We start from the raw sequence: 16608 nt of genomic DNA, 5'->3' as shown, positions 1-16608 counted from the left end.
AAACAATGAATAGAATGAGAAACACTAGTCTGTGTCATACTGAGAGAACATTATAACAAGTCATAGTAATTAAATCCATGATATTCTGTGGATGGGAAGACATTCCTGATGACATTAACAACACATGCTGGAATTAGGATCCTGTTCTTCCTGCTCAGATGACCCATAATTGATATAAATGATAATTTTAACGTAATCACAATATATCACAATATATCACAATGACTAATAAATTAAATATCACAGTTAATGTGACAGGTTTGAACTAATCAGGTTCAGGTTGTATAAAGGAGCAGGATGCTGTTTTATCACGTTATGCCATGTTCAGCTGTTTCATTATAACGGTCTTGAATGAGAAAAGGCTCAGTAGAGATTTCTGTACTGTCATGTCTTCCTCTGCATAACCTGTATATTAGTTCTGTTTGCATTTCACCTGTGTCCATTTTAGATCATCTTTCAAGTTGTTTCTGTCCACGTCCACTAGATGTCGCCAGTGTAGCCTATTTCTAACAGCAGTTACTTTTAGTTTTTATTTACCTTTCATCTCTTATATTATTTATTCATCTCTTTCTTCTAATTTTGAGCTGCTGAAAAACAAGTGAAGCCAATAAAATCACTTGTGACGTATGTGGCTCATTGTGGGATGTGTCAGGATGTGATGAGCTGGTTGAGGAGCAAGCTTCCTCCCATGGATGAAACATCACTGTTTGTGGATTGTAACATTTACAGGTCAGGATCCTGCATGACATTTGATTGGCCGTTCAGAGATTATCTGAAAGGACAGGAAAAAAATCAGCAATTGAAGCATTGAAGAGACCACTGAGACCACTGTAAACCATTACCTGATGAATCTTCATTATGCCACAGATTGTCAGAGGCTGGGATGGCACATGAACATGTATTGCCTCAGTGTCATCTGGCCCAACATAGAAAAGCTCTGTTTTGAACTTTGACATACTGTGTGTCGCTGCCACAGGTCAATAAAAGCTGCTCATCAATGCGCTTTTACACTCACTTCATCTCACTTCAACATCTGCTGCTGTCACTCGGGTCAGTTTGTTCTGTAAATACGGAAAAATTACAGTAACTAGTGTCTGAAATACTGAATCAGCATCAACCGGTCAACGCTGTTTATAGGATGTTATAGTTCATAAGTGTGGACACTCACATCATTATCTTTATAGTCATTGTTCTTAGTGTGGACGGCCCTTTACATACCTGTATTTTACTGGTGTACAGGACACACTGGTGTATAAGATGCACCCCATTTTTAAATGAAAAAGAAAATGCGTTAAAGGTGTGTCTTATACACCAGTTTTTACGATAATTAAATTTAGTAAAAGTTGTAGTTTGGGGGGTTTCATGTCATATTCAGATCTCCTACAAGTAGAAACCAGTCTAACTGAAATGATTACATCATTGTAGGTTTGTTGCACTGCATGATGTCACAATCTGAGGTCTTTCACAAAATGACAGGCGTTTTGCGTATGGATGAAGTAACAGTATAAACAGATTTCTCCACTTGGTGCATTGAGCTCAGTATGCTGCTAAAATGCCCAATTAGATCATCCAACATATACTTTATATTAGATATACTAACATTTTGTGCACACAACATGAACAGACTAGCTGTGATACACACACTTCTTAAATGTTTTATATCTGACCAATTAAGATAATATTTAATTTCTGCTAAGTGAGCTGTTGAAGGTAACATGGGAGAAAAATGAACACTACTATCCTCTGAGTGGCTGGTTGGGAAATGCGTCAGGGGACAAAGCAAGGACTGAATATAGTAAATAATATACTGTAAGCAAACCATTAATAATATAAAAGCACTTTTAAGTAAACTAAACAATGACAATGACAATGAAGCTCCAAGTTTCCATTTATTTGAAAGAGAAAGCAGATAAAAGCCAACTGGCAACTGTACTTATTACTATTATTACTACCTGCAATATTTAAAACTGATCTGATGACAAAAAACAAACAAACGGCCAAAAATAAGCATTTCTTATTTTGTAGATGTATATGAACGTTCTTATTTTGTACATGTAGATTCTTATTTTGTAGATGTAGAAAAGTTGTGTTCAGTATTTATAGCAGAGATAAACAACCCTGCATTTCCTGTGACTGCTTCACCGCCTTTCCGCTGGTTACCCTACATGTTGAGTTCATATTAGCTGCAACTCTGATGACTGTGAGAGAATAAACAGTAAACAGTGATGTAGACATCAGTGAGGATGTGATGTCTCATTGTTCCTTCATGTTTAAGTCATTTAAATTGCAGGATTGGCAAACTCCACCACTAATATAAAAACTATATACTGAATGTGAAAGCAGTGAAAGATTATTGCATTTTGTGTTCTCTAATAACTGAAAACATCTGTCAGTTTTAGTTCTGTGTTTACAAGTTACTGAGGTCATCATCCTTTAACAGTTTAAGGAAACATCATGTTAATAGAGTAGTAGTGTAGTGTTATTACTAATCTGTAAAAGATCCTTAAGTTCTTTTATAGCAGATTTTAATCTTGAGCATTTACTTTTGCATTTGCTCCTTCTTTGAATATCTTCATGACTCTGTCAGCTGGGCTGCCTTTGTGTGTGTGCAGCAAGCTGGGGTGTTGAAATGGGCGTCAATCAGCAGCACAACACTGACAGCAATTGTTTAATATGGGTTCTGCAGTTCAAATTCAAACTACTGGGGAGAGTCGTCTCCCCCGTTCCCTCCTCACCAGACTCAAAGCCCAAATTGTTTTTTTGTTTGGGTGGAATCTTCTAGCTGCAGCAGCTGTGTTTGCTTCAATTGTTTCATATCTGACAAGCTGTGGTGTTTAAATGGGCGTCAAGTCTGATCTCACACATGAAGTACATGAAATGACCAGTATTTCAACTTAGCATGTTTCATTAATCTCTGATAACATATCATCATCATTTTTATGAGTTAGTGTAGTAAATATTTTACATACTGGTCCTTTAACAGAACCTGGAGCAAGGCCTTTAGTGTGGCAGCTCCTACCCTGTGTAACTCGCTCCCTCAGGACATTCGCCAAGCACCAACTCTGGACTCTATTAAATCTAAGTTGAAAAGGCACTTGTTCCTGGAGGCTTTTGCCAGCTAAATGTGTGTTTTTGTCTGTACTGTACTGTTGCTGTCTGTGTTTTTTGTTATTGTGAAGCAACCTTGGGTTTCGTGAAAGGCGCTATACAAAATAAAGGTATTATTATTATTATTATTATTACAGTTGGGGTTAGGGTTAGGGTTAGGGTTCGGGTTTACTGTAAACACACTGAATGGTCTTTATCAACATACCTGTAGTTTGACATAGAAGTGACATTTCTTCACAGACAGAGCATTAGTGAAGCATTAGTGTTTTCTTTTGAATGGTCACTGAATGATCTATATTATAGTTTAATATAATAATAATATATAATATATAATATATAGTAGACTGTTTAGGCACTATCTCTGAAACTAGAGGTTTGGTTGCTTTTTGCAATCAGAGTGACATCTCCCATTCCCTTTAAAAACCAGGTGCTCTTACACTTTGGCACATTACTGAAATATTCCTCCATTGGGCCCTATGTGGGATAGACGCAGGATCATTTTCCTGGCCAACAACCACACTGTTTAAATAGCAGATACATCCATATTTGCAATGGATGTGTTGGTCTCAAGACTTGTTACTGCATGTCCGTGTGTGTGTACACACTGTGTACCAGCCTATTAAAATTATTATTAATTATTAATAATGCACCCTTAAAATAAAAGTGAAATACTACACCACTGACTTCAGACCAGGTTTTGGTTGGTCAACAGTGCAGTTGCTTTCCACTCCCTCAAAATAGCAATGTGTCAACAATGCGCTTGACCACACCTCATTTTGAGACCAACACACCCATGGGTGCACAGATGGCTGCAAGTGATTTGTTATTTAAACAACGTGGGCGCTGGACAGGAAAATAACAGCTGCGTCAATCCCAGATAGAGATAGAGTCCAATATTTCAGCCAATCTGCCAAAGTGTAAGGGTACCAGGCTTTTAAAGGGAATGGAGGATTAAACTCTGATTGGTTTACTGCATGTTACACCCAAAACACACCCATGATGAATTAAGACACATCATTATACACAGTGAAGCTCAAACATTTAACTATAGGAGCAAGAAGAAAATGAAGTAAGAGGGTCGCCCCAAATTACCCACGGTCCACCAGGTTTATTGTAATAGTGTGTTTTGGTATTCCAGCTAGCTTTAAGCCCCTGTTCAATAAGTGAGTTGGTACGTTCCAATTGTTGACAGTGAGAGGGGGGGTATACAGATTTATCATACTTTTCTAATTTTATTTAACACTCAATGATTATGTTAGGTCAATCATAACGTTGTTGTGAGACTTTTCCAGTATTAACAAAGGAGTAATATTTTATGTACCTTTATTTTAATGAGAACATGTTGAGTATTTTGGTCAGTGAACACCCCCTGCCGTGCTGTGGTACATGCGCATTAGAAGTTATCTCTCAGTCTGCATTTGTAGCTGAGAGATACAGGTATGTTGACGGAGCATATTAGCTTCTAAAAGTTGTCGTAGTGTTCAAAACACAGCATTGTAACAATATTTTGAAGAGGTATGTATGTAAGACAGTTATAATGCATAAAGCACAAGTCTGTACTGTAAAGCGTTTTGGCGTTACCCCAGAAGTTAGCTTTGTATTGTTTTCAACTGTGTTCCTTTGAAGCGCCGCTGTTCGCATCAAGTTGCGCTGGGTGACGCAAGGTATTATGGGAAATGTTGTTTTTCTCTGAGATTTTTTATAAAATGAATGTAAAGTGAGTGCACACAAGGTCAATGTACTTACTCTGTGATGAATTAGACATGTGAGACAGGGCATATTTATTTTATTTTTGTCATTCATTCTACTTTGTTATTTTATGCATCCTTTACAGTATTCTGAGAGAGAGAAGGATGTGAGCTGATGCAGTCCCTGTCACATGTATCATTACAGGTATGATTGGGGAAAAATATATAACCACTATACGATCATTTCAATTCATGCTTGATCATGTTGATCATGCTGTTCCTTTTATTTATGTTATATAGAAATTGTATAAATGTTTTGTTGTACTCAGTCTGCATTTGGAGCTGAGAGAGACAGTCTTCTGAGAGAGAGAAGGATGTGAACTGATGCAGTCCCTGTCACATGTTGTATCATTATTACAGACTCATTCAGTAAAAGAGATCCAAAGAGAGCCGTGGTGTTGTGGTGTGTTCCAAATGTGCTACATTATAGGTTTGCAGTACAATACACATAGATGAATGTCTTTTACATTTAAAGCCCTGACAAAACTATTTCACACTGCTGATCACCACCAGATAAATCTCTGTATTTCACACAATTAAATACACTTAATTATTTTAAATCACACTTAAATCATGTCCAGAGGGGATCTTTAAGGAATTTGCCACATAATTGACACACTGAAATAATGGATCACATGAATCTGTAGTGTTTGGAACAATGTATAAAGTGAGTTCTCTGTAAAATGGAGCTAATATATAGAGGGAAATAATGAGGTGGTTTATTGACTTGTTAGCACTATATTGAATGTTGATGCCTCATATACAAACACTTTGTAAATACTGTTGAGATTTGGTTTTAGAATGATATATATAATAAATATGTCAAGTCAAACTGTCTGCTGACTTTCATAAACATGTGATCTGAGAATAAGGAAGCAGAACCAGCTGATAACCACAGAGCAGATCATGAAACTCTGTTCTTCTTTCTTTGGTATTTTCTTCCTTCTGTCTCTGTTTAATGTCTTTCTCTCTTTCTTTCTTTTTCTGTTTGGAGCAGCCTCTGTATTCTCCCGTTTTTTCCCCAAAAAACATTTTACACAAAAAATGTAATGTTGTAGAACAGGGCCTTTGTGTGTGTGTGTGTGTGTGTGTGTGTGTGTGTGTGTGTGTCTGTCTGTGTAAGAGAGAGAGAGAGAGAGAGAGTCCAGTATTTGTCCTGAGCTGACTTTCATTTCCTGTCTTGTCTGCTGATCTTTGCTCTTGTTTTTAACACAGTGCACGCATTGATAACCTCATACACAGTAACATAACAGTAACACAATATTGTGTATATAGTCTTACAAAGTGCTTCATTGGATATAGGTCATGAGTTATTGTTTACATCACCTGATCTGCTTCACATTTGATTGCAGGAGGTGGAAAGTACCTGATGTACCAAAAGATCATCAGGTATGAGCAGGAAGTAAAAGTGTAAACAATGAGAAGACATGGTGGCCTGGTTCAAAGTAATCCTTTGTGTGTATCATCGCATGGCTGGTTCAAAGTAATCCTTGTGTGTATCCCTCAGAAAGCAATGACTGTAAGTGTTACACCTTCTTTACATGTCGAACTTATTATTTATATATTTTTTATTTTTCTAAGTTTGTATGAAAGTAGTAGCTTAATGTGTTATAGCCTATATGGCAACTGTACCATCATATACTTACCTGCTAATTACCTAATTTCCTACTCTATTACATTAATCTCTTTATACTTACCTGTTGTATACCTAATGTTAACATTAAGCAGTTAATATTTACCTGTTGTTCACATAGCAGTCCATTTAGTCATAGTTTCACTCCAATTCAATGCTGTCATCCTCACTTATCTGCTGTGTATGAAGTCATTTAAAGGAGCAAGCACACTCACTTTGTAGCTCTTGAAACAGAGTTTGGCTGTTTATCTATAGTTAATACTTTGGAAGTAAAACACATAGAGAGAACAGTACAGTGTGTAAGTGATCATCAGTAAGTGACCAACGGGGCGACACTGGAATAATTTGTCAAAATAAGCCTATTCAAAAATGTATACTATGAAAGACACATAAAAGCTTGATCATTGTATCTTCCTAATTGACCTTCATATAGTGACAACACTTTTTTACATTTTCCCTCAAACATAAAAATAGTTTGTCCTGTAAAGTCAAAACATGTAAGATTAAAGTCTGTCTCATTTCCTCTCTGGCTGGAACTGTTGAGTGTGTAGCTGAATCAGAGATCCAGCTGCATCCTGTAGATGAGTGGAGCAGGCATGTGGGAGACAGAGAGGAGTTGAGACAGAGAGGAGTTGAGATAGAGAGGAGGGGAGACAGAGAGGAGGGGAGACAGAGAGGAGGGGAGACAGAGAGAAAAGGAGAATGGATCCAGCCTTTAAATGAGAGCAGAGCAGAAGAAGCTAGCTGGAGTTGGGATGGAGACACAGGGCCAGCATGGATCAGAGATGCATTTTGTATATTTCTTTTCTTTCTTATAGTATTTAGGACTATTTAATGTTATATTAAATATATTTCTGACTGTTATGCATCCACAACACCAAAGTAAATGTGTTGTTTGTAGGCTACAAACTTATTCTGAAAATGACTCTAGATGGAAATTTAGTTCAAATGTACACAGTGTACTTCATTTAAATACTACTAACTTTATTGTTTTTTTCTATTAGCTAAAACACACTTTCTGTAACTAGGATTGGGGAGAGTCGTCTCCCCCGTTCCCTCCTCACCAGACTCAAAGCCCAAATGGCTTTTAAGTTTGGGTGGAATCTTCCAGCTGTGTTTGCTGATATTGTTTCATATCTGACAAGCTGGGGAATTGAAATGGGCGTCAGTCTGATCTCACAGAAACACATGAAATGATCACAACCTCTTTACACTGTATTATTCAGTGCTGGTATGTAATGTGTTCAAATTACATGTCACCACTATGATCAGGTTGAATGAGCAGTGAGCCAAAACAAAAACAGATGTTCTGCACCAGAATGTAAATGTTAAAGGAAAACATACTAGAACATACTGAGTATAATATAGGCAGAGAAGTGCAGTAAATATATTACATACTGGTCTTTTAACCCTTGCATACTGTTAAGGGTCAAATTTGACCCATTTTTACATTTGAGAGCTGTAAAAAAAAAAAAAAAATCTTATAAACATTTATTTTAGGTGAACTTTTCCTAATGTGACCCCGAATATATAGAAAAAGTGCATTATGTTTTTATTTTTGTGCAGCTGACGAACATTTTTATATATGCAAATATCCAAATTTGGCCTGTGTTCATTTTTCAAATTCAAAAATCACCATATAAACATGTTCTTTATATTCTATCAAATGTTCTCCTGGACCATAAAACAGTGTCTTTTTTCCATAAGATGAATCAAACATTTATTAATGACTGATGGGGAATTTATGAATGTGAATTGGTGTCTACTAATTATGAGTCAGAATATGAACAGTGTGTAAGAGTTAACAGAACCTTTACTGGTAAATTGTCAGTCTTACAGTTAAGACTGTTTACTGTAAACACACTGAATGGTCTGTATTAACACATCTGTAGTTTGACTTAGAAATGACATTTGTTCACAGTCAGTAACTTACTGTATGTGTCATCCATTCTTTCTATAGCCTGGTAAAGCATTAGCATGTAGCAGTGTAGCTGCTGATATTTTGATGATTATTTCACATCACAAAAAGAAACTGAACCAGTATTTTGGTGCCACCATGGAAAAAGATAGTTGCTTTAGTTCCACCATCAGAACAATTGTTCCTATAGTTGCTTATATGTTGTTTGAGAATGGACTGAAGTGCAGACAAACAGAAAGACTTTTATTATGAAGAAATACAGAAAGAAGGGCAAGGCCGTAGCCAGGATTTTTCAAATAGCGAGGTCAAAACTAAGACCACGACCTATATAAGTGTGCTGTAATCCTTGATGTATTTATAACACTTTCTTGCTGTGCATTTCTCAGTCATGGTCACTCTTGTGGTCCAGTTCTTTCTCATCACTTCCAATTTTGAAACTTAAATCAACTCCTATTTCAGTATTCTACAACTTCCATGGTTGTATATTTAAAAATTATAAGTGCATTATATTATTTTCTTTGTTTGTTCTTAAAATGTTGGAATGGAGCACGGCCTGCTGGGAAAGGGAGAAAAGGGCTCATCCAATGAATGAACAGTTTGCAAAATCGGGTCAAGTCCAATTCACAAAAATAGACAACATATATCTGGTGATTTTCAAGTGGCAGTTCACATCTACTGCAGCGAATATTTTTTCTGGAAGTGAGCACTATATAACAGCGACTTAAACATCTCTAGTAATATGCTGTGTTTATTTCTGAATTTGTGGAGAATCTGCTGACGGAAGCACAACACAGCTGGAGCTGTTCGGTAAGGAAAACAGTTAAATTGGAAACAAGTTGGGACATTACTCCACCTGGCTATAGCCGACTACTTTCGTTTTTACATGGCATAGGTATCTGCAAGTACGTGTCACGTGACGGTCCGTTGATGTAAGGATAATTGTCTCGTCGGTTATTTTCACTTCACAATGAAACAAAACTTCAAGAAAAAAATACCGAGGACATGACCTCGGTGTCCTCAATGGTAGCTACGGCCATGAAGAAGGGAGGTTCTTAGTATCCATTTAACACATATTTAGAAACTTCATATTCAGAGACAGAAAAAGCAGATCCAAGAACAGGACAGAATGTAGAAGTGGAGCTAAAGTAAAAGGAATGTATTGTGGAAAGTCCCAGTGTAATGAGCCAAAGTCCTCACATTTATCTCAGTCTAGTCATTCCTGTTTTCTTTTTTTTATAGGAAGTTTTTCTCACTGAATCAGCCGTCTTACAGGAGACGCCTTTTAAAATAACCTTCGGTCAAACTTTATTTTTCTATTGGTTCTATTAAACATGGGAACTGGAACCACATTTCCCTGATATGATTATACTTTTATTATTGCACAGTACCAGTGAACACCTCTGATTTGGACAATTTTCTTAGTAATTATGAGAACAGTGACAATTCAAAAAGCTACACTCAGAAGGCTTTTTCACACTAGACACTGAGACACAGCTTAGTTTCTAGTCCTGTATGAGCAATGACTATATTAAAGGGGCATTCTTACAATTGAAATAAGAGAAATGGGACGACATTTCAGATCAATTTGCTGTTCAGGTGAGGTGCGAGGAAACATAACTTAAGAGAATTGAGAGACACACGGAGTGATGAAAATGAAAGGTAACACCCAGCCACCGCACCTTTTTTTTGAGCACCCACATAGAAAGGAAATTGGGTAGGTGGGTGATGCAGACGCACAAAGCTGTAGCTGCAATCACACTGACTTTACATCGCTGTATACTAGTTCTTTCTGTTTCACTAATTGAATAGTAGGCGGTGTGAGAAAAAACGGTCTGCGAAATACAATGGAGCGTATGAGAAGTGCGGAGGACAGTCAAATGTGAACCCACAGGTGGTGTGACCATGACTTTCCTGACGTTTAGTTTGTTCTATAATCCTACAGAACAAAATGAATATACAGATGTGTGCTCTCCCACCAGCATCATTTCTTTACCACATTTCTATGAGAAGCTAAAGTAGAAGACATCATTTACTGCTAAAATCACTACATGTTCTGTACCACAGTGACACTAGTACACTACTCTGGAACACAAACAGTATTAACTCTACTATTTACCTGCTGATTGTTGTGAAGAAGGATGAAGTGATTGTCACTGTGAGAACGTTCCAGAGTTATAAAATCCCTTCTCACAGGATTATAAACTGCTGTTCAGTGTTTTGGTATCAAAGATTTCAGATTATGCTGTAGCAGAGACTCAACAGGAAACAGTGGTGAAACACACATCCTTTACTTGAGTATTAAATACAACAATCTAAAAGTATTCTATTACAAGTAAAACTCCTTCAGTCAAAATCCTGCTGAAGTAAAAGTACTAACCACAGAAATGTGTTTAAGGTAAATAAGCTATCTTTATTGATCCCATTAGGGAGAAATTCTAAATTGAACAACAGTAGCAGTGTAAAGGTTAAAAGATAAATAAAATAAATAGAATATAGAGCAAACAATTTCTGTGTAAATAAATCTGCAACATAGATAAATGTGCAATATACATACATTATATATTATTTATTATATATGACTCATCATATTATTATCATGTATCAGTGTGTAAACAGCAGGTTACTCACATAGATAAGTGAGGCTGAACTAGTTTCACTACTTAATAAACAGTTTGGTGTGTTTGGTCACAGTGGTTCCCAGGGGCCAGTCACAAGATAAATCAGGAGTCACTTGCAAATGTTTTACTCAGTACAGTTACTGAAATGAAGCCATCATTTAAATAGTTTAGACAGGAAAGTTTAGACATCTGAAATGTGACAAGACAAGAGACCCCAACACAACTGTTCCTGTAAACTAAGGGCGACAGAAGAAAGTTATATAATCTCACTCAGCTGTCTGTTTTCACAGCTTCACACTCAGCCTCAGCATATGTAGAAGTTCTGTTTTTACAGTTCTGTTTCCTGTTTGCCTTTTTATTTTGCAGTCATTGGACTAACCCTAACCCAGTTAGGGAAGTAGCATTTATGTAATGTGTGCTCTTTACTAAAAAAAAGGAGGAAATGAATCCAGATGCTTTCAGTTGTTAAATCTGACTTTTCCCACATGACCCATTTCTCCCATTGTGTTTCTATTTACTAGAAAAAGAACTGAAAAAAAGAACTACGCAGCATTTACAGGAGGATGTCATTACTTTCAGCCACCTTGTGCTCAGAATTGGGGTTATTTATAGGAACTATAGGGATTGACCGATATCATTTTTCAGGGCAGATTTGGATACTAATTTAATTTAAAGAGACCCAACATCCCCACATGAGCAAGCACTTTACTTTTAACAGGAAGGAACCTCAGGCAGAACCGGGCTCCAGGTGGGTCACCATCTGCCTCGACAGGTTGGGGTTGAGAGAGAGAGAGAACAAAGGAGAGAGGGGAAAGGGGAGAAGGAGAAAAAAAGAGGAGAGAGAGAAAGGAGAGGAGAGAGAAGCACATTGAAAATCAACATTGAAGCTAGTAGATCCAGGACATGAATCTGTCATCCCGATGTCTACAATCCCAGATTACCTGTGAGACGAGAAAGCACAGAGAACTCCGGGGAACAAGTTTAAGTTAGTGATTGCATTAATAGCACATGAATGTAAATGGACAGAGAGAGGGAGGAGAGGAGCTCAGTGCATCCCCTTTTCCACCAAAGCAGTTCCAGTGCTGGTGCTGGTTCACTGTCGGTTCAACAGCGAACCAGCTGAGAACCAATTTGCTTTTCCACGGCTCGAGGTGGTTAGGGGGCCATGTCATTATGTCACCGTATATGTCAGTTACGTCGCTGCTTTCCCATAAAGACTCGCTCCAACTTCGAAGCAACAACAATAAGAAGAAAGAGAAGAAGGAGCCATACGGCAAGGAGGCAGCTTGTCTCCTCGACAGACCACTGCTGTTTAGATGTGTCCATGGTTTTACTCTTCGTTGGCGTTTTTAAAATGGCACTTCATGCGGTCTTGTTTGTTGTGGTTGGTCTCAATAACCCTGTAACCGGTTCGTTTTCTGGCCGAGAGTGAGTTCTTTATCTGTCGAAACAGGAAAACCAGTTCCAAATTAAGCACTGATCCAGAACCAGTACTGGAACTGCTTTGGTGGAAAAGGGGGAGTCCCCCTACAGTCTAAGCCTATAGCAGCATAAACTAGGAGCTGGAGCCTGTCCTAACTATTGGCTTTATCAAAAGGGAAAGTTTGGCCTACTTTTAAACATAAAGAGTGTCTGCCCCCGAATTAGTAAGTCAAGGAGGCAAATAACTAATATGTTGCGTAGCAGGGCACATGTATCACAAAAAGGGACTCTAGAAAAATGAACAAAGACGAATATCTAAGCAGATTGTCGATTTGGCCGATAATCAGTTGGTCCTATGAGCACATTTTCAAATAAAGCCAAAACAAACTATTATATGTAACTAGACTTTGTATCAGCACATTATAATGTCAATGTAATTCCAAATGAATAAAACAGAAACAGAAAGCCTAAATGTGAATACAAACTAGTTGCGCTTGTTAGAGAAGTCAGAGATATGTTATCAGAGATCAGGAACAAAGATCAAGTAGGGACTTTTTCTGTTAGTGAAACTGAAAGAGAGAGCACAGGTCACCTAGGCAAATTTAAATAATTGAGCCCCTCGCTCCAGATTGACGTAGACAAACGAAATTCAGAACACATATGTATCATGTAAAGACACACAAAAAAGTTTCTACTCCATCTGGAAGTCGGCCATTTTGATTCAAATTTTCGATTTTGCCGCCATTTTCACCATATCCATGCCTCATACCAGTGGCGGCTGGTGACAAAAATGTTTGGGGGGGGGCAGTTTGATGCAGTTTCAAACAAGCCGTAGCACCACTTCATACCGCAGCAAAAAAATAAAAATAAGAAAGGAAAACCAATCTAAAAATAACACAACACACTATAATGTTCCCTGGTTTGTCCCAGTATGATATCTCTGACCCACAGAGAGAGGAATAAAACATTTAAATTAGACATGATAAAATTCACTCACATCACCTAAAGATACCAGCAGTTAAAGCAGAGTTACCAATAAGGTAATTGTGTCTTCAGTCCTGATTTCACTGTAATCTGTTAGTTGTTGCAATACCTAAACATGACAATAGATGGCGCATTAAGCACTATACACTGCTGTGATTAAGCATAACTTATTTAACTTATTTTAATAATGAAATGTACCCAAATTAACTGTAATAGTCAAAATTACTTCCATCATTTCTTATCCTGCATTTATGCATTTTAGTTTTTTACACTTCATAGTTATGTCTTTTATAAAGTATATTTTTTTAACACTTTACAATATTAATAAGAGGAATGCAGCTACTACCTGATCTTTTATATGTCCTGTTGGAGCTGCTGGATGCAGCCACTGACTGAATCTATGTTCCTCTTGTGGAGCTTGGCATAGCAGAGGTCTACATGTGGCCAGATGTGGTGAAACAGCTGCATAAAGAGCTCAGCAATGCTAAGTCTGCTAAAAACAACTTAGCTCCATGCTATTGTCTAGATGGCTGCAGCTTTCTGTTTGCATTTTTTCAGAGAGATGTTTTAGGTCTCGTTCCCCTGTCATTGTCCACAACGTTTCGGTGCTGACACTTTGAAACAGCAAACAGATAAAGCGATAAAAGGAATAACTCACACTGCATCCAGCTAGCCAGCTCCGTTTATCATAACATCAGCAGGAGAAACTCTCAGCTCCTCCATCACCTGCTGCTGCTTTATCCTCTTTCTCTCTTCTAGTTAAAGTCTTGTGAAATTATGTTTTTGTAGAGAAATTACAAAATAATCTTCTTTAATTTCCCCGGCTCCACTTTAACGTCATCTCCTGAAACTACCGTCAGCAGGAGTTTGGTTGACAGCAGCTGACGGGAGGGCGTGAATGACAGCCGGAACTGTCCAATCACAGTAGATTAAAAAACATGAAACAACAACAATTCGCTGCCAATAAAAGTGGGCATGTCCGGGCGCACTGAGCTGCGCCCCCTTGGAAACGTGACGCAGGCCAATGAGAGAGCAGCCTCAGGTCATGTGCTTGTCAAAAGTTTGAGGGCTTGCATTGACTCCCATTAGGCCGGCGCCCCGCATACAGGAAGTACATATAGAAATGAATAAAATACAATTTGGAATGGATTTATAATGAGTGCTGACAGGTGCTGAGAGACTAACAGGCGCATTTTACAAGCAAATACTTTTTATTTCATAATGATTTAGCATTATCTAATTAATTTATATTTAATATGTTTAAGTAGACTTTCTCTAGATTATTGGATGGGGCGGCGCCCCAGCACCCCGCATTGACCAGCCGCCACTGCCGCATACTTTAATGAACTCTCTAGCTTTTCTATCCGTCACTACTGCACTTCTTTCAATAGTTGTATTTTTATTTTATTTTATATATTGATTTACTTTGTACTTTTTTACTATGTACTATTTCTATTGTTAATTTTATTGTTATATTCCATTTTATGTTTTTATTTCTTTCCTCTTTCTATTCTTTTCTTTTTTAACATTACTTTATGCTCCTTTGTGTATGTAATTTATTTTGTTGTAAAAAAACTTTGATCTGCATTTATTGTCTGAAAGGATACAAATAAAGTTATTCTTCTCATTAAACAGATTACAGATTAAACTCATGTGTATCACTCCCAGGTTTTATATTGTATTTGTTTTCTAATTAATCATCCAATTAATCTGTTAATTTTCTGTTAGATCAACAAAAGAACCATAAACAACTTTCTTCATTTATTATGAATATTTTTCTCTTCATGATCTGTTGTTTCCCACATTGACTGTTATGATAGATGATATTAAAGGTTATTATGGAACAAATTAACATGAAGGAGAGTCTGTCTGTCAGAAACAAACACATTTTATACACATTTATATTTCTCATAATTTATTATCATTTCCATTCAGTCACATGTGAGACTGAAACTTCCTGAGCATCAGGTTTGATGTGAGTTACATGATTTTATTTAATTAATTATTATTTAATTATTAAAAAGAATTTCCAGACTCTGATCATATTCTGGGTTTTTAATAATAATGATGTCAAAATCAGAATATCAATAAATACAGACACAAACAATGAATAAATGATATAAATGCCTTTTGTCAGTAGAAATGGTTCATATGCCTGTTTCCATATTTTAAGAGACATGCCTCTCCACGTGGTTTCTCTGGCTCTCTTCATGCATCCACGGTGGGAGGGATTAAGACCCAAGTGAGTGAAATGTGGATGCTATTGTACGGTGGCCGAGAACTATTGGACAGACTCCAAATTTGGCATGCACCTTCTGTAAAAAAAAAAAAAAAATGCCCGCGAAGAATTTGCCAATAACGATCTTCCTTTTCCCCAGAATGGTAAAGTTATGACCCGCCCTGCTATACTGATCCAATCATAGCAAAACGTTCTTAACGTCAGGTCTGTAACTCGCGCTCAATGAGCCTTTTATTCATAGTCAGCAACAAAACTGGTCATATCAGGTTTTGATATGCTGCAGGACAACACTGTGTTCATAAAGTTGCTGCTGTCTGATAATGCATGTATGGAGCCTGCAAAAAGAAGAATGGAGCCTGTTTAGAAGAAATCAATTTTCATTTTCATTATGAGTGGACTGCTGAAGACAGTGTGTTACACTTTCACTTTAAATGAAGTCATTATTGCATTTATATACTAGAATGTGATGTACCTTAGTCTTCCATGTTATTGTATTAATGTCAGGAATTTTTATTGTAATCAATTCAAACATCTCTTTCATGAAGCATTTCTTTTATGACGTTGGTTTCTGTTTTCAAACTATATTATTGTGCATTTGTTTACTTATTGTACAGAAATGAGTACGTATACTTCTCTTGTCACTCTACATTTAATCTTTTTTCTTTTTTTCCTCTGATCGATTTCTATATTCAATCACTCTTTTCTATCACTCTTTTTAGAGAGTTGGTATAGCTGGTATAATTAAAACATTAACTATAAATGTAAAAACTGTACTGACCATTATCTGTAATGATCATGATTTGGCCAAAACTTACTAAAAGTTAAAATACCGTCTGCTGTAGTACACACCCAGGTCACTGCACTCGTTAAAAATGAAAATGAAAATAAAGAATGTTTTTCTCTAGTGTACATACGTGCATTATCAGAGTAGTGTCAGC

Source organism: Scomber scombrus, chromosome 10, assembly GCF_963691925.1.
Source record: "Scomber scombrus chromosome 10, fScoSco1.1, whole genome shotgun sequence".
Lineage (NCBI taxonomy): Eukaryota > Metazoa > Chordata > Actinopteri > Scombriformes > Scombridae > Scomber > Scomber scombrus.
The sequence above is the reverse complement of the archived record's forward strand: the minus strand, read 5'-3'. Positions refer to the sequence as shown.